At 40.0% G+C, this 19,270-nt stretch overlaps 1 protein-coding gene across 7 annotated transcripts in view; it reads left to right on the forward strand.

Moving 5' to 3' along the window:
* CHD9 (chromodomain helicase DNA binding protein 9) overlaps window positions 1–19,270 on the forward strand; it is a 236,065-nt gene that overhangs the window by 13,633 nt on the left and 203,162 nt on the right. The window lies entirely within an intron of this gene.

Below are 19,270 nucleotides of genomic sequence, written 5' to 3' on the forward strand. Positions count from 1 at the left end.
GAAACGGTTGGAGGAGTAATACTGTGGGTACTGGAAGTTACCCATGTAGTGAATGGCGCAAGACCAGTAGGGACATCCCCCGTAGGTGTCTTGCCATCGCCTGCAATAGGCTTGTCTTTGGTCATAGAGGAAGCGGAGGTAGGGAGAATAAAGGTAGCTGTTAGTGAACACTTCGGTGGAGGGAGGAAAGTGGAGGTATAAAGGCTCAGAGCAGCCTTTCAGAGGGCAGTCTGATGTGGCAATGAGGGCAGTAACTTTTGTTTGATGCTGTGTGTAAGTCTGTCTGCCTTTGAATCGCCATACAAAGGAGGCTGGGGTGGCGAGGAAGACAATAGGAATGAGGAAAAAAAGCGAGAGAGCGGTAAAGGAGGAAAAAGTCATGATTCGGGTATGGATGGCAAAGGGGGTGAACGGGAGATGTGGAGTTTCAAGGAATCAGAGGGATGAGGCGTGGTAGAGTTGACAGCATCTTGGACTGTATCTGAAGGACTCTGGATTGTGACTGATGGGTCTTGGGTGTCCAGAGAAGGTGGGTCCTGGGTATTTGGTTTCAACCTGGAGATGTGAATCCAAGGGGTGACAGAGTTATCAGGCAGTGAGAGCTTGGCGGCTAAGGGGGTGCAGAGAATAACTGGGTGTGGACCTTCCCATTTTGGGGTGAGAGAGGGCCGATCCTCTGGCGGCTTATAAAACACTAGTTGGCCGGGCTGTAAGACAGGAGGATTTTGGGAGGTGGTTGGATCAGGAAGGAGCCAATCCTGTTATTTCCACAATTCAGTGTGGAGGAGAGAGAGTAGTGGAAGGGCCATATTGGGAGGAATTGGTCCTTTGTGGGAAGGGAGCCCCGGGGGTAGAATCGGGCAGCCGTACAGAATCTGAAAGGGCGACAAGAAGGAAGGTTTCTTTGGGAGGGCCCGAATGTGGAGTAGAGCTAAGGGAAGTAAGCGAACCCAGTCAAGGTGTAGTTCTAGAGATAGTTTGGTCAGGATGTCCTTTAGAGTCCTATTGGCTCTTTCTACTTTTCCCGAAGCTTGTGGTCGATAAGGACAATGTAAATGCCAGGGGAGCGAGAGTGACTTGGAGAGGTTCTGGATAATTTGGGCAGTGAACTCAGGGCCGTTATCTGATTGGAGGGAAGTGGGCATCCCGAACCTAGGAAAGATCTGGGTGAGGAGGATAGAGGCAACTGCGGACGCTCGTTTGTTAGTGGTGGGGAAAGCGTTGACCCATCCTGAAAATGTATCTACTAACACGAGTAGGAATCTGGTACGCCGTACAGGGAGCATGTTAGTGAAGTCTATTTGCCAATCTGCGGCGGGGACATTACCCCTTGCTTGATGAGCTGGGAAGGGTCGGGCCTTGAGGGGGGTATTAGGGTTAGTGCATTGGCAGATGGTGCACCTGCAGGTGATTAGGTTAAGTAGGGTTTTGTCTTCAGGAGAGAGAGAAAAAAAAGATTGTAAAAAATGGATCAAGGATTGGGGACTGGGATGGAACAGATCATGTAAGAGGCGGAAGAGAGACTCTTTGTCCTGGGAACAGAGGGTGTCTTGTGATAAGGCTAAAACTGCAAGGGCAGATGGATTGTTGTCTGGTGTGTCTTCTGATAGGGCAACTGACTGGGCTACTCTGTCGGCTTTGTTGTTACCTCTTGCAATGGGGGAGTCATCTTTTGATGTGATTTGCAGTGGACTATGCCTAGTCGGTGTGGGAGTTGTGAAGCCTCTAGAAGTTTAGTAATTAAGGCTGAATTAGTGATGGAATTTCCATTTGTGGTGAGGAGGCCTCGTTCTTTCCATACTGCCGCGTGAGACAAGAGAATGTGGAATACATACTTGGAGTCAGTGTACAATGTAAGAGACGTGTCCCGGGCCAGAGAGCAAGCTCTGGTGGCTGCAATGAGTTCGGCCTGTTGATTGTTTGTACCAGGTGGTAGGGCTCGTGCCTCAATGACATCTTCGAGGGAGACTACTGCATATACTGCATAGTGGGTGCCCTCATGTTTAAAGGAGGACCCATCAGTAAACCAGATGAGGTCGGAGTGTGAGAGGGCTCCTTCGGAGATCGTGGAGTGGCATGGAAGGAAGTTGTGAAGGGCTTCTAGGCAATCATGCAAGGGAGTATGAGGAGAGTAGGGTAGAGGAAGAAGAGTGGCTGGATTCAGGGGCTGGCAGGGGAGGAAAGAAATGTCTGGATTTTGGAAGAAAGAGGACAGTAAGGTCAGGAGTCTGGAGGGAGGGAGAGTCTGTAAACTTTTGTAGGTTAAGAGATCTTTTAGGTGATGTGGGGACAGAATGGTAAGGGGCGCCCCGAATGTTCATTTATGAGCTTCTTTCTGCAAGAGCTGCCCAGCGGCTAATGCCTGTAGGCAGGGGGCCCATCCCCGAACTGTGGGGTCTAATTGCTTGGAGAGATAAGCTACTGGGGCAAAGGATGGGCCATAATATTGGCCTAAGACTCCTAGAGCTTGACTGGACCTCTCATGAATGTATAATGAGAAGGGTTTCGACAAATCAGGGAGATGGAGAGCTGGAGCTTCCACAAGGGCTTGATGGAGCTTAATGAAGCAGTGTCGGGGTGAGGATGATAATGGTTCTTCAGGGGGGCCCTTGCTGAGGTTGTATAGGGGTCTTGCCAACAGGGAGAAGTTAGGGATCCACGCTCTAAAATACCCAGCCAGGCCTAGAAAGGAAAGGATTTCTGTCTTGTTTTTGGGAACGGGCAGGTCAGAGAGGAGTTGTTTTCTGTCTAAGGTAATGGACTTTCTTTGTTGAGACAGAAGGAATCCAAGTTAAGTGACAGAAGGGGAAGAGATTTGAGCTTTGACGGGGGATACCTGGTAACCTCTGGAAGCTAGAAGGTTAGAGGCAGTATCAAGTTGAGACTGTTCCCACGAGGGACTGCAGAGTAGAAGATCGTCTACATATTGTAATAAAGTGGACTTGGAGTGATCATGATGAAACTGTTTGAGGTCTTGAGCTAGGACTTGTCCAAAAATATGGGGACTATCTCGGAAGCCTTGTGGCAAAACTGTCCAAGTAAGTTGTTCAGAATGTCTTGTGCATGGGTCCGTCCAGGTGAAGGCGAAAAAATCTTGGGAGGAGGGGTCCAGAGGGATAGAAAAAAAATGCGTCCTTGAGATCTAGGACTGAGAACTGGGATGCCAAGGCAGGGATCTGCGATAAAAGGATGTATGGATTTGGAACTAAGGGATGGATAGGGACAATGGCCATATTGATGAGGCGAAGGTCTTGGACAAGGCAGAAAGATCCGTTGGTTTTTTTAACAGCTAATATGGGGGTATTAAATGGGGAGTGAGTGGGTCTGAGGCAATTTTTGTTTAAGAGATCTTGAATGATGGGTTGGAGGCCTATGAGGGCTGAAGTGGTTAGGGGGTATTGGGCTTGACAGATATACTGAGAGGGGTCATGTAATTTGATAGAGGCAGGAGGACATAGGGCCACGGAGGGGCTTGTAATGTCCCAAACTTTGGGATTTACAGGGTGTATGAGGGTGTACCCGGAGCTTTCATTGGGTAGAGGGGGGTCGTCAGCTGTGAGGGCCATCAGAAAGGGAGTACTGGGGGCTGTGGGAGTGGATATAGTTATGGAAACATGGAGGAGAGAAAGGATGTCCCGTCCTAGTAAAGGGATGGGACACGGGGGCATAACCAGGAAGGAGTGGGAGAAATGTATGGGATTGTCTTGGATTGTACATAAAAGTGGGGAGGGGGGGGTTTTAATGGGAAAATCTGTTTACCTCCTACCCCGGCTATAGGAGTAATGGCAGGCGTGGTAGGGCCCCGGTATTCTTGCAAGACTGAGAAGGTGGCTCCTGTATCTAGGAAGAAGGAGATGGGGCGACCGTCTACTGTTAAAGTAACCCTGGGCTCCTGTTTGGTGATGGAAATGGTCAGGCGAGAAATCCCCGGGCCCCGTCAATCTTCTGCCAGCCCCACTACAGTGGGCTTAGGATGGGGGTTGTTCGTCCAGCCTCCCCTCCGGGTGATTGGGCAATCAGACCCCCAGTGGCCCATTTTGTGGCATCTGGGGCATGGGGTGGTAGGAGATCTGGGGGAGGGGCACGCCCTCGACCAATGTCCGTCTTTTCCGCACTTGAAACAAGCTCCTGGGTGGGGGGCTTGTTTATAGAGGGGCACCCAGGTTGTGGTTTTATCAGCTGGGCCAACATTTGGAAATTGGCCTGATTAGCCTTTTGTTTATGGTGTTCTTTCTCCTCCTCCCAGTTATGGAAGACTTTAAAGGCCACTGTTAGGATCTTAGTCAGTGGGGTAGCGGGGCCCTGTTCTAACTTTTTGAGTTTAGCTTTAATGTCGCAGTAGCTTTGAGCTAGGAAGTATGTCATAAGGACATGTCTTCCTTCAGGTGTTTCTGGGTCCAGGCTGGTATACTGTAATAGGGCTTGAGTGAGTCTGTCTAAGAACTCAGAGGGGATTTTGTCTCTCTTTTGAATTATGTCTTGGAGCTTTTGAAAATTGACTCCTTTTCAAGCTGCCTTTTTCAGACCTGCTATTAAGCAGGAGGCAAAAATATCTCGAGAGCAGAGACCCACGGTGGTGTTATAATCCCAGTGTGGGTCTTGTTCGGGGACAGCAGTGGGGCCAGGGGGATAGGTGGGGTCAGTCCTGTGGGTTTTGGTAGCGTGCGTTTGGGCAAAGTCCCAAACTCATCTATGCTCTTCAGGGAGGAGAGTATTGGCCAGGAGCATGAAAATGTCATGATGTGTGAGGCTGTAAGACTGGAGGGTCCATTGAAACTCCCTGATGTATATCGTGGGATCAGTGGAAAAGGAATCTAGGCGTTTCTCTAGTTGGGCTAAATCTCCTAAGGAGATAGGGACGTGAACGCGCATGATGTCTTCGTATCCTGCTACCTCCCGGAGGGGGGCGATAATTTTGGGAGGCCCTCGGGACTGAGTCTGAGGGGAACTGAAGGATTCTGGCTCAGTCTGTGGGGGGGAAACAGGTGATGGGGGCAAAGACGTGATAATTTTGGGAGGCCCTCGGGACCGAGTCTGAGGGGGCAAAGACGGAGGAGGCTCCTGGAACTTAGTTAGAGGGGGGCTGAAAGGCTCAGGCTCGATCTGCAAGAGGGGGGGAGGTGAGGAGGATGGAGGAGGAGGGGGTGAGGTGGGGGAAGAGATGGTGGTGGAGGAAGGAGAGGAGGGGGAAGGGAGAGGACGGGAGGCTTCTGTGGGGGTGGAGGCAGGAGTGGCAGTTGTGGTAGAGGAAGGGGGAGGGGCTGTTGTAGGAGAAGAGGGGGAAGGGAGAGGACGGGAGGCTTCTGTGGGGGTGGAGGCGGAGGTGGAGGGTGGAGGGGTTGTAGGAGGGGGAGGGGCCGAAGGGGGAAGCCTGTAAGGCGGAGGCTCATCAGCTGGGTCAAAGGTAATTGAAGAGGGACTGGGAGTGTGGGGAGGGAGATGGCTTGCAGGCTAGGAGAACTTGGGATGGGGAACAGTTTTTGCAGAGGCTGGGATTTTGAGCTAGGAGGCAAAAAACTTCGATATAGGGAATCTCCTTCCATTTTTTCAGGTGTTGGCAGTAGTTAAAAAGATCGTGAGTGATGTTAGGATCAAGAATTCCCCCTGCAGGCCATTGGTTGTTATTGTCTAGGGGGTATGTTGGCCAATCTTGGGAGCAATATTTACGGAGAAGTTTTGGTTTTATATCAGGCATCAGGGAGAGGGTAGCCAGATGCTTAAGCAGGCATTCAAGGGGTGAACTTTCAGGGAGGGATGAGGAGGCTCCCATGGCTAAAGGACAGAGAAGGAGACAAACAGGGGAAGATGAACGGAGATCCTCGGACTGGAAGCAGACCGCAAGGAGACAAAGGGCGTCCCCGATGATCCTTGGTGGTCTGCGGAAACTTGTATACGAGTCGGAATTTCTTAGGAAGTGTGGGTTGTCACCCAGACTTCTCTAAGAAGGCAGAGTGCCGGAGTCATGAGGTACCTAGTACTAGGAATTTTTGGCAGACAGAACGGATTTCGGCGGACAGAACAGAAGGAGGAGGGGGGAAAAAAGGAAGCGTTCTCATCCACAAAGGAGTCACCTCGTTTATGGCTGTTGGAGGGCGGCCTGACGGTCTGCTGCAGCCGTGAAGGCCTTAGGCGGGGATTCATGGCTGTCGGAGGAGGGGCCTGAGGGTCCGCCGCAGCTGTGAAGCCTGTGGCGGGGAGAGTGCCCTCTTCGTCCCCGAGCGTCAGGGCCTTGCCGGATGATCACGGTCAATGGCACTGCGATAGCTCGGGGGAGAGTGGCCCACCCCGGGGAAATTTTGCTTAAAAAGTTTTGGCACTGATGGAAGGGACAGTGAGTGCATTTATGACTGTCGGAGGAGGGGCCTGAGGGTCTGCCGCAGCCGTGAAGGCCTGAGGCGGGGAGAGTTCCCTCCTCGTCCCCGAGCATCAGGGCCTTGCCAGACAATCACAGTCAATGGCACTGCTATAGCTTGGGGAAGAGTGGCCCACTCCGGGGGGAAAACTTCCGTAAAGGCCAGAGAGGAGTGGTGAGTGTGATGAGCCAGCACTGGAAAAAGAGGATGTGGGCAAGCTGCTGCTGGTGTCGGGGGTGGGTGGGTGGGGGAAGACGGGGCCCATTTGGGGTGTCCCATCTCCCGGGTTTCGGCACCAATGAAAGGAAAGGAGCGACACACAGCAGCAATTCACCGGAGAAATCCGCTTTATTAGGAAAGGTGCTGGGTTATATAGGAAGGGGCATGGGGTGATTGTGGTGTTACTTCTATGGGGCTGGTGGCTATTGGCTAGGTGCTGGGATTGGGAGGGGGGCGAGAGGTGATTGGGCTTCAGGTGGCTCCAGTGGGAACTGAGGACCCCGAGGAGAAGCCGGAAGTTCGCCGTCTTACTGGTGGGGGCCCTTCAATAAGGAAACTGAGAGGCAAAGAGTTAAGTCTGTTATACGTTCAGTTAGTGTCAGAGATTAGAATTTTAAGTCTCCTTATAAGTGGAAAACAAGAAATATTAATAGTTTTAGTCTATAATTTTAGGTAATGAAATTTCTCTTTTGGATCCTTTTACCCTACCTTGTAAATGTCTGTTCAAAAGTAACTCTTAAGTAAACTAAGCAGAGACACATCTGATGTCCATATTAAATAATTATTTTCAGAGTACTTTGGCTAGATGTTTTCTAGACAGTTGAGGGCTGCATATTAGTTCCTCATTTGGAGTTTTTTATCCAGGTGTCTTTTACTCCCCATAAAACAGTTAAGTATACTACCTAGAGTAGCTTCTGTAACATATTATGCTTCCTGTTTGAAGAGACCTTAAAAAATACCAGAAAAAATTATGTCAATAAGAAATGGGCTATAATATACACATAATGGAATATCACTCAGCCTTAAGAAGGGAGGAAATTCTGACACAAGACACAACATGGATAAACCTTGAAGAAATTATGCTAAGTAAAATAAACTAGTCAGAAAAAAACACTTTTATGATTCTACTTACAAAATACTTGGAGAAGTCAAATTCATAGAAACAAAGTAGAATGGTGATTGCCAGGGGTGTGGAGAGGGGGAAATGGGAAGTTGTTTAATGGGTACTGGGTTTCAAATTTGCAAGATGAGTAAGTTCTAGAGATTGTACAACAGTGTAAATATACTTGAAAGTACTGTATTATATGCTTAAAAATGGCCAAGATGGTAAACTTACCCCAGTTAAAAAAAAATTTAAGTGGGCCATGAATTCAATGCCTAACCAATGTTGCCGTTAAAGAAAAAAATTTCACATTGCCTTCCATAGCATTCCTTCTCCCCAACCCAAAAAGAAAATTTTTTCAGTTCCATGAATAGTTATTTATTGACTGCTTAGTATGTGATAGGTAATGTATAGTAAGTACTAGGGATACATTAGGTAAAAATTTCTAACCTTTAACCATTAGGTGTACAATTCAATGGCATTAATCCCACTCACACTGTTGTATAACCATCGCCACTATCTCTTTATGAATTTTCATCATCCCAAACAGAAATTTATTAAGAATTACTGCCTGTTTTCCCCTCTGTCCTGTCCCTCATAATATCCAATCTTCCTGTCTCTATGAATTTGCCTGTTCTATGTATTTCACACAGGTATAGTAATACAATATTTTCCCTTTTGTGTCTGCTTATACTTAGCATAATGTTTTCATGGTTCTGTTCATTCATCTGTTGATGGGTACTTGGATTTTTTTCTAACTTTTAGTGATTATCAATAAATGCTATTATGGACATTTGCATATAAATATCTGTTTGCCTCTCCATTTTTTATTCTTCTGGTTGTATAGTATATACCTATGAGTAGAATTTCTGGGTTATATGCTATATTTCTATATTTACCCTTTTGAGGAACAGTGAGCTACCATTTTTCACAGAGGCTGCTCACCATTTTACTCCTACCAGCAATGGTAGAAGGGTTTCAGTTTCTCCATGTCCTCTCAGCCACTTGTTATTTTCCTTTTTGTAAGAAATAGTATTCCTAGTAGGTGTGAAGTGCTGTCTCTGATTTTGATTTACATTCCCCTAATGACTGATGTTGAATATCATTTTTTGTATTCCTTGACCATTCCTCTATCTTCTTTGAAGAAATGTTTATTGAAGTCCTCTGTCCATTTTTAAATTGGGCTGTTTGTCTTTATATTATGGAGCTGTAGGAGCTCTGTAAATTCTGGATATTAAACCTTTATCAGATATATGATAAATTTTTTCAGACATATACAAATAATTTATCTCATTCTGTAGGTTATCTTTTTACTCTCTTGATAGTATCCTTTGGTGTACAAATTTTTATTTTATGTTTTTTTCTATTTATTTTCATCTATTTTTTTTTCTGTTACCTGTGCTTTTGATTATATCTAAGAAACCGTTGCCAACACCAAAGTCATGAAGATTTATTCCTGTGTTTCTTCTAAGAGTTTCATACCTTTAGCTCTTAAATTTAGATATTTGATCCATTTGAATTAGTTTTGGTATGTAGTATAAGGTAAGAGGTCAGCTTTATTTTTTGCAGGTAGTTATCCAGTTTTCTTAGTAGCATCAGTTGTGGAAGTTTTTTACCCTCTTGAATGGTCTTGGTATCTTGTCAAAAATCAGTTGACCATATTTGTGAGAGTTTATTTCTGGGCTTTCACTTCTATTTTATTTCTGGTCTGTATGTCTGTTCTTATGCACATGCCACACTGCTTTGATTACTCTGGTTTTATAGTATGTTTTGGAAGTGGGAAGTGTGTTTTCCAACCTTGTTCTTTTTCAAGATTTTTTTGTGTATTCTGGGTCCCTTGAAATTCCATATGAATTTTAAAATGAGTATTCCTAATATCAAATTCTGCAGTCGCTTCACCATTTTACTTTCCTACCAGCAGTGGTAAAAGGGTTTCAGTTTCTCCACATCCTCTCAGACACTTGTTATTTTCCTTTTTTTTAATAGCATTCCTAGTAGGAGTGAAGTGCTATCTTTTTGTGATAATGTGATAATAGTTTCACTAATATTCTGAGTTGTCATGTGACATTTTAAAGCAAATTCTTACTAAATCGTAACATCATTTACTGTTATTAGTGATAAAATAGCATGTTGCATGTGTATGGAAAGCATTTTAATACATACTTTATCACTGAATCATTACTTCAAGGGTGTAGAGTAGGCAAAGTGTTTTTGCTGATTCTTTGCTTTTTATTTTTCTTCAGATCTCTAATAAGGAACCTCGTAGATGAGAGTACACATTCTCTAGAGGTTATCATTTGTGACTGAGTCAATAATGATCATTTCAGTTTCATAATTTATTGAAGTTTTAAATTTTGATTATTCAAATGATTATAATAGCTTATTTTCAAAAGCATATTTTTCTTGAGTCATTTAAAAATATGTTTCCTTTGGAGTTCATTTGTTTTTCGATTTTACAGAAGTGTAATTTCTGTTTGCCATTACTATTTTTATTTACTATGTAACATTGTCATAGTTTCAGAGTTGCATTGGACAGATAAAATACTTTGAGGACACTAAGACTTCCACTTTAACTTAACCAAATCTTTCAAAAGTAAATCACATGTTTTTTTTCCTCAGAAAAATCTACCTTACGAATACTTGCCAAGGAAAATTAATAGTTACGTAGAAGAAAATCAGTTTTTTGGTTAATTACTATAACCTTCATCCTTATCCAAGAGAATAACAAAATCAGATAACTCAAAATAATTTTGCCCGTATAATATTTTCTTTATAAAACAGCTTTATTGAGATAAAATTCAGATAGTATATAATTCACCCAAAGTGTATAATTCAATAGCTTTTATTATATTCACAAAATTGTGTCTCTTACCGCAACTAATTTTTGAACATTGTTATTGCCCCAGAAAGAAGCCCTGTAACCTGTATCCAACACTCAAAATCCCTCCACACCCCAATCCCTACTCCCACCCCACCCCATCCCCCCATCATCCCTAGCAACCACCAATCTGATTTCTCTCTATAGATTTGCTTATTGTTGACATTTCATTACATATAAACTGGAATCATATGTAGCTTTTTGAGACTGGTTTCTTTTGTGTTTTAACATGTATCAGTACTTAATTTCCTTTTATTGCCAAATGGTATTCCACCATATTGTTACACCTCATTTCATTTATCCATTTTCAATTGCTAGATATTTGTATTATTTCCTCTTTTTGGTGATTATGAATAATCTTGCAATGAACATTGGTGTATAAGCATTTGATCAAGTCCCAGCTATCAGTTTCTTTGGGTAAATACCTAGGAGTAGAAATGTTAGATCATAGCGTAACTGTTTTTAACTGTTTGAGGAACTGCCGGACTGTTTTCCATAGTGGCTGCATTCCCACTAACACTTGATATTTTCTGGATTTTAGGGGGGTAGCTCACATCGTACTGGGTGTGAAGTAGTACCTCATGGTTTTGATTTGCATTTCCCTGATGGCTAATGATGTTGATTAACTTTTCATGTGCTTATTGGCCATTTGTATATCTTCTTTGGAGAAATGTCTATACACATCATTTGCCCATTTTTTAATTGGGTTATTCGTTTACCAGTAAATTTCAGGAATTTTTTATACCTTCTCAATATAAGTCCCTTATCAGATAGATGATTTGCAGAAGTTGTCCCCTGTTGTCACTCCATTTATCCCTTTCTCCCAAGGGTTATCTTTTGATTTTCTTGATGGTGTCATTTGAAGCACAAAAATCTTTAATTTTGATTATGTTGTCCATTTTTTCTATCAAAGTTTTTTCATTTTTGCATAAATAAAAACTATAATAAACTAGTATAGTAGTATTTTCTGGCATGTATTATATAATAATGTATAATCCTGTAATTATAAAATAATATATTCTTTCTAATAGCTTTTTTACTATCTGCTTTCCTAAAGCTATGTTGAGGATACCTATTCAGATTGTGGTTAGTTATTTCCATTTTTTTCCTCTACTAAATTTGTGCCTTGTGAATAATTTTCCATTCTGTAACCGAAGTGGTAACTTTAGTACCGAAGTTTTTATCAACTTGAACTTATCTCTCCTAGTATTCCTTTTCATCTTAGTCTTTTATAGAATGATTCCCCCAACCCAGATTTTTAAGATTATTTTGAAATATGTTTAAATTCCTAATGTTTTTTTGCAATTTATGTAATTTAATATCATCTTCAGATTTGAGGAACACAGTTTGGAGTTCTAAGGTGAATTAAATATATCATACAGATTGATCTATGTGCCTATAAACCTCTTGAAACCCACTAATAAGTAACTTTAGGGTACTACATTAAAGCTATGTATTCTCAAATGCCAGGATTCATAAAATATCAAGGTCAGAAGGAATTTACAGGGTTATCTATTCACCAGTATGCTGCTGGATTCCTTTTTACAGTGTCTCTATTGAGGTATTTATTAGCCTGTTTTAAATTTGAATGTGTAACTTTAGTAATGAGGAACTTACTGTCTTTGTCTTTTCTTTGAATAACTCGATTTTGGATATCTTATATTGAGTCAAAGTAATTTTCCCTTTGGTTTTCTGGTCCCTATCATTCTACTTCTATTTGGCATCCTACAGGTACCATGAGTAATGCCATGGAAAATGGGCAATAGGACATGTTAGAAAAATAATAAGTAGGTTAAAGTGGTTAGATTGTAGAGGATATGGAGAGGTGGTGAGCTGGTGATTGGAAATGACAATAATTTTGAAGGGTCTGTATTCTAAGTTGGATGTTTATAGGTTGGCTTTAGGTAACTATCACAGAACTTCCATTGGCATGAACAAATCCATGTTTTACAAAACTTAACTCTGGTTACAATGTGCATAATAGATTAAAATGAGAAAATACTTAGGCAAAAAGGTCAGTTTTATAATGCCATTAGTCAAATAAAGCATGTAGGAGAAAGACAGATTTTAGAAGATAGTTAATTAGCTTGTCTTTGGACCTGTTGAGTTTATAACTGTGGAGAAGTCTAGGAGGCAGCTGGAGAGATGGTTCCATACATCAAGATTTAAAAGTTGTCTGTATATGGATGAAGGAAGATGAACTTACCCAGGGAGAGTATCCGGAGTGAGAAGAGGACTGAGGAGAAAGTTGAAGAAGCATGGTTTCAAATAACTTCACCAATCTGGTTGCTGCCCTTTTAAATATGTTCCATTTTGTCTATATTCTTCTTTAAAGGAGACACTCAGGAACGAATATAATACCCAGATTTGGTGTGACTAGCATAAAAGAATAAAGAATATTGATGGACATACAGGCTATGTTCAGTCTTTGGTGGAGCAAGTAATACTGCAATAAATACCCTTATAGCTACCATTTCACTCTTATGAACATATTTCTAGAATAAATTGTTAGAAGGAAATTTGTTCAAAGTATATGTGCATTTGAAATCTTTATGGATATTGGCACATTTCTCTGGGAGATTTCACCATTCCACCAGCAATATATGAGAGAGTGTTTTTCCACAACTTCATAACTTCACCAATGTGTTGTCAAACTTGGAAATCTCCATCAGTTTGATAGGTGACAAAGTGGTACATGATAAATCAGCGGTTCTGATTTGCATTCTCTTACTTTGAATATTGAACTTACTGTATCTTCTGCCCATTTTTCTATTAGGCTATTAGTATTTTTCTTGGAGAGTCATAGATATCTTGATGTATTAAATGAACACTATCATTGAGTGAGTTGCATGTTTTTTCTCAACTTGTTATTTTTCTTCTGTAATTCATTTTAATTTTTAATTAAAATTAATTTTAATATAATTATTTATGTACTCTAGTGAACCTTTAATTTCAACATCTGGATTTTGTTCATTGGATAGAAAGCAAGGTACTCCATGTTTTCTTCTAGTACTTTCTAGTTTTTCATTTAATACTAGTTCTTTCATTTCTGACATAATCTCTGATCCATTTGTGGTTTATCTTGATTTGAGAACAAAGTATGGATCTAAATATTTCAGGTGGTCACCAATTGTCCTGTTTATCTTACAGTTAATTTTACCCCAATTTGAAATACTAAATTACTTTTTAGTATATGCTTGGCTTCATATTTACCAATACCACAGTGTTTTGATAAATGAGATTTTTGTTAGCTCTTCCTAGTTGCTCTTCTGTTTCAGATCTTTTTCTGACTTTACTTTCTATTTTTCTGTATTAACTTTAGAAATACCTTGCCTACCTCTGAGAGAACTTGGAAATTTTATAGAGACCATGTTAATTTCAGAAATTTGTATATGAAGAGTTTATAATAGGTTGCTATACAAGGGCACCGTATATAAAGAATTTGAATTTGTTGTAAACATTTAAAAATCAGGAAATTTCCCAAAGAAGTCTTAATGGATTTTCAGCTCCTTTATAAAAATTAGAAGCAACAATTAAATAAAGCTGACTGATGGCAGCACTTCTGTAGCCATAGTTCTCTCCTTGCCAATTTCACTGATTTTATGTCACCTGCCTGGCCTCTGTAGAATTTGCAGCCTGAAAGTACTTGTGAAATTGTTTATCTGCAGTGAAAAAAGGACCCAGTAGTTACAAATTACTAGATTTGCTCCCAGGCTTCATCCTTGAGATTCTTTTGTATCTCGGTCATGTTAAAGATTGTTAATTAATTCTGCCTTCCAATTTAAAAACACCTTGTTAAGCAAACTTTCCATACCTTTGTTTAAGTCTGATAATAAATTCTGGATCAGATAGGCTGAAGATAGAAATTCTGTAGTACACTATTGGAAAATTGATTAGTACTATTTGGGTGTGGTTATTCAGCTAGTTATTAGTGTACTGTGACATGATTTTACTAGTGTTAAGTTAGTAAACCTTGTCAAAAATTCTGTGCTATCTACCAATCATGTACAAAGAAGCCCCCTGGGAACCCTAAGGAAATGAGTAATTTGGGGCCATTTTAAGGTTTATCCCTTTAAATATTACACCTTTTATTTTAGCCAGTTTTGATAGAATTTTTCACATTTCAATAAGCTGAGAATATTTTGCCAGTAGCTTTTGTAAGATAAATTCTAGCCTAAATAAGCAGGCGAAGAGAGGCAACAAAGGGCCAGTTAGTTTATTTGAGCGCAATTCCTGGGTGATGTTCTTTGGTCTGGGTATTACAGGCCGGGGAAGTCACACTTGGTCAGGGAGGTGGGGGCTTTTAAGGGGTTAGGAGGGGGAGGAGTGAGAGGAGCGCCCTGAAAGGTTGGGGAGAGGTTAGATTAAAAGGCTACACACTTAGAAAGTGCTGGCAACCTCAGAGAGAGGAGTGCCAGGAAAGGTTGGGAGTTCCCCTTTTGAGAATTCTTTAAGAATATGTCTTAAGGGCTGAAGGTGCAGACTTGTTAAGTGGTCTTTGAATACTTACAATTAACTTAATAACACAAGCAGCTTCCTGCTCTGATTTCTCCAGAGTCTTGGTTTGGGAGCATAGCAAACAAGGCTGTCTGCCCAGCCCCCAAGGTGGGCTGAGTTACTGTCTGTTTGCTAAAGAGTAAGTTACAAATCTTCTTAACTTCTTTGGTATTAAAATACAATCTTTAGGGTGGACTCCCTCCTGCCTTTTACTATGTTGTTTAAGGCTGGGCCTGCATGATAAATTAGTTGCCTTGTTTACAAACTACTTGATTAGGGCCGGAAAGAGAAAAAAAATAGCATTTAGGTAAAGTTAAAAAATAAGCTGCACCTGTATGATTAACATAATAAAGACATGGGCTATGCAGAGGTACCCTCCTTTATCTGAGGAATAGGCAAACATTCCAGGCCAAGTTGCTCATGGCTTTTGAGCTTTAATTGATTAACTCTGGGTTTTTTTAGTGGACTTCTCTGGCTTTTTTCTCTTTCCACTCTGCTCATATCTGTTTTCCTGCCTAACAGGATGAAACATTAATGTATAGAATTTCCTGGAAAGACTAAATCATTTAGTAGAAAATATTGAAGGACTTATTTGGAGAATATAGAAATGTCTTGGAGAGAAAGGAAGTATTACACTTTGAGAAAAGTCAATTTACCAGTTTATGTGTATTAATCCTGTTATAGAACACATGTTCAGTGATCTTATATTTACTCGTAAGGCCCAGTTCAAATGTTACCTCATCTTAATGCTTTTCCTGATCTGTTTTAGACATAATTAATTGCTATCTAATCTGTGCTACCATAATACAGTGCTTTGTATATATTTCTGCCCAATCTTATGTAACCATTTGTTTATGTGCTTCCTTTCCCTCTGGAGTTTGAATTATTTGAAGGCAGGAATTCTGTCCTATTGATAATCGAATTCATTTTGTGTGATCATTATGTCATTGGCATCAGATAAATGTAGAAATGAAGATAGATAAGTAATTTGATTCTAAATACTTGTCTCAGTCTTAAATGAATTCTGGCCCCCGAATATATTATTTTAATGTATTTGAGAAGGTCCCCTACAGCAGTGCTTCAACTTATGCTTTCTTTTCTATTTTGCTCCCTTTGTATTCCCTCTGCAATGGACATTCTGTTCCCTAAACATGTACTTAGCTCCTTGATTCCATTTCTTTATTCCTGAATTCTTTCCTTGGCCTTCCTATCCAGTACTTTTATAAGACCTCCTCAAATGCTAACTGTTCCAAGAATCTTTTCCTGAATACCTAGCCAAGTATGCTCTCTTCTCTTTATAAATTACCTTATAGATGAACTTGTGCCTCTCTTAGGCCACATTTACTATATGTTATTCAATATATGGTGAGTTTTCTTGTGCCATACCCTCTCCCTCCCCCATTTAGATTATGAACTTTCTGAGGGCAGGGGCTTTTGTAGTTCCTACAGAGTTGCTTTGGATGTAATGGACAGTCCATAAATGTAAGACAAATTCTAAAATGTAAGGTAAATTTCAACCGAAATAAGCAGGCGACGGGAGGCAACAAAGGGCCAGGCAGTTTATTTGAGCACAATTCCCAGGTGATGTTCTCTGGTCTGGGTATTACAGGCTGGGGAAGTCACACTTGGTGAGGGAGGTGGGGACTTATAAGGGGTTAGGAGGGGGAGGAGTGGGCAAGCTATCCTAGGAGGTGTGGAGAGGTATGATTGGCTAAAGGTGACATAATAGACAACTAGAAACTTTATTTCCTTCCAAGAGGGAGGAGGATAACATCCCGGTCTTAGTTGGCACATCAGAAGGATGGAATTCAGGAAGAGCTGTCCCCTTTCCATATAAGGCACGGACCTAGGGGTTTGGTCTGTTCTCCTTTTATGGTATCTCTCTGTTCTGTTTGCATGTCCTTGTTTTTCCTTCCTCCAGCCTAACAATAAATATTTTCTTAATTAAATAATAAGTTAAAATTATATTGAGACCATGTTTTTATAAAGTTGAATGGTACAGACATTTACTAGAATGAGTTAAGACAATAGCTATTAAAGACAACTTAAATGAGCGTTATGTTAGTTGTAGAATAAACTTTCAGAAATTTGGTTGCATTAGATTTTATGGACATGTTTTTCATAGTTCACCTTTCGTCTCTATTTTTGTAACTAAAGTTGACTACTTACATATATCTTGTCACATAAGAAATGTGTATGTTAGTATAGTATTGGTGTCTATATTCCTTTTCTTTATCATTAGATGTTCCTCCTCTGTACTAACTTTTAAGAAAGCACAAATAACGTGCATTGTAGTGGTATACTTGTCTATATATCCTCCAGAGGTCAGTTATTTTTCATCATCTTAGTGTCTGGAAGTTTTCTATCAATAAATGTTTATTGGAGGAATAAATAGCAAAATTGTTTTCTTAATTCAGATTTCTACTTCTGCCCATATTTTAGGTAAGCCTCAAGTTACATAAATATAGAGAACACTCTTCTTTAGGTCTAATCTACCATAACATACAAAAATTCAAAGAATATACTAGTTCTCTCCTGTGTGGAATATTACTGCTCTGCTATATATCATAAACTTACTTCCTAAACAGTCTTCTAAAAATTATTAAACTACTTTTTAAGAATAAAATACACATAAGCCTATAGTAAATAAGTATAAATTCAAGATGTTTTATATTCATATTTTAAGTTCAAAGTAATACATTCTAAATATTCAACAAATTGCTTTAATCAGTTCTAGGATGCATATTCTTTCCACTTTTAATATCTCTAAAATCAGGATATGTGTCAATCACTGTTTGCCAGGTGGCTGTCATGGAGCAATTGTCATTGCCTGTGCATTTGCAGACTTAGAGCTGCTCACATTGCCTTTAGTTGGGCTATGTACATTAGTACTACATGTGTTTAATTATCATTTAAAATGTCTTTAAAAAGATATACTGTGTTTCAGCATTTAACCAAAAAGTTACTGATTATGCAGAGAAGCACAGAAACAGTGTACAGAGCATAAATTTAATATTAATGAAGCAAATGTTTATTGAAATGACAGCAATTCCACATTTTCTTGCAGAGCAACAAGTGTTTTATGGATCAGAGTGCCTCAAGTCAGAAGAAATTATTAAATCCTTTGGAATAAGTCTAGTCTAAAAATGTTTTACAAAGTTATTTCATCATTTAACATAAAAAATTTGAAGTGGTGTGTCCTTGCTTAATTGGCAGCATGCTTTTTCTTCATGTTATTTCGACTAATGATGTACTTTACATTTGATGATACTGGATTCAGTAACTTCCATGGTATTTCTTTTTATGTTCCTTGATAAATAATCATATATCCATATAAAAACATAAGAAATTGCTTTCTTGATTAATGGTTTGGGTAGTCATAGATGCACTTCCTATTCTAAAGTCTAAAGTTGAATTTGTTCTAGGGAAGTGATTTAACCACCTTATATTTTTTTACTTAATGGTTTTATTTAGTTCAGAACACATAGCCCTCTATCTGCTTGGTGTCACAGTTATAAAGGCTGGGAAAATAATTTTTTCTTTATTTCTGTATTTTACTTTTTCTAAAATCATATATGTGTTAAAACACTTAGCTACCGATGTCATTAGTAGTAAGTTAATTTCTAGTTAAAAATTAATATACAATTAGGTGGTTTTTATGTCTCAGAATTTTTCAGAAATATTTCTGCATTTAAATAGAAGATATTTTGTTTAGAAAATTTATTTTTCCTAAAATGGACCTCTCAAAATAGAAGTTCTGGTAAAGCTTCTTAGGCCTGTGTTAATTTTTAAATAAACTAATACTTAGAAAAGCAGGAACCCTCTTTTGTGATTTCTGTTCAAGACAGTTGGGGGTGGGGCACAGAACCATAAACAGTTGTTAAAATGTGTGTTACAATAGTAGAAGCCTAAAAAAAAATTGGCCAGCTATTTTTGCATATTAGTAACCTATTAGATCCTTTCCACACATAAATTTTTTTGTGTGTATATGCACATGCTTATAAATAGTATTTTCTTGAGGCTATCTGAAAACTTAATTATTGCTTAGCTCAAGCTACTGTTTGTTTCTGCCTCAGCTTTATTATCAGTACACATTTACACAGTTTAGTAAATAAAATAAGCAACTTATGTATTTCAAATGATTTAGGGAGATATGCTTCAGCACAGAATAATGACTGTATAACTGTACAAAGGTGCTTGCTTTTACTGCACAGATGTTTAAATCAGTTGGCTGCTAGGAGGGCTTATCTAATGTGGTAGATGAGCAAAAGGACCATGGTAGCAATATGTTGGGACATTCATTCCCAACATACCACATGTCTGTTTTCTGTCAGATGACTAGATGGCTAACTGGTCTCTTTTTGGTCCAGCTTGTCATGACCTCATATTCTTCTTCTTGATGCATTTTCACATATACCGTATGAAGTAATAGATTTATCT

This window comes from Manis javanica, chromosome 17, assembly GCF_040802235.1.
Source record: "Manis javanica isolate MJ-LG chromosome 17, MJ_LKY, whole genome shotgun sequence".
Lineage (NCBI taxonomy): Eukaryota > Metazoa > Chordata > Mammalia > Pholidota > Manidae > Manis > Manis javanica.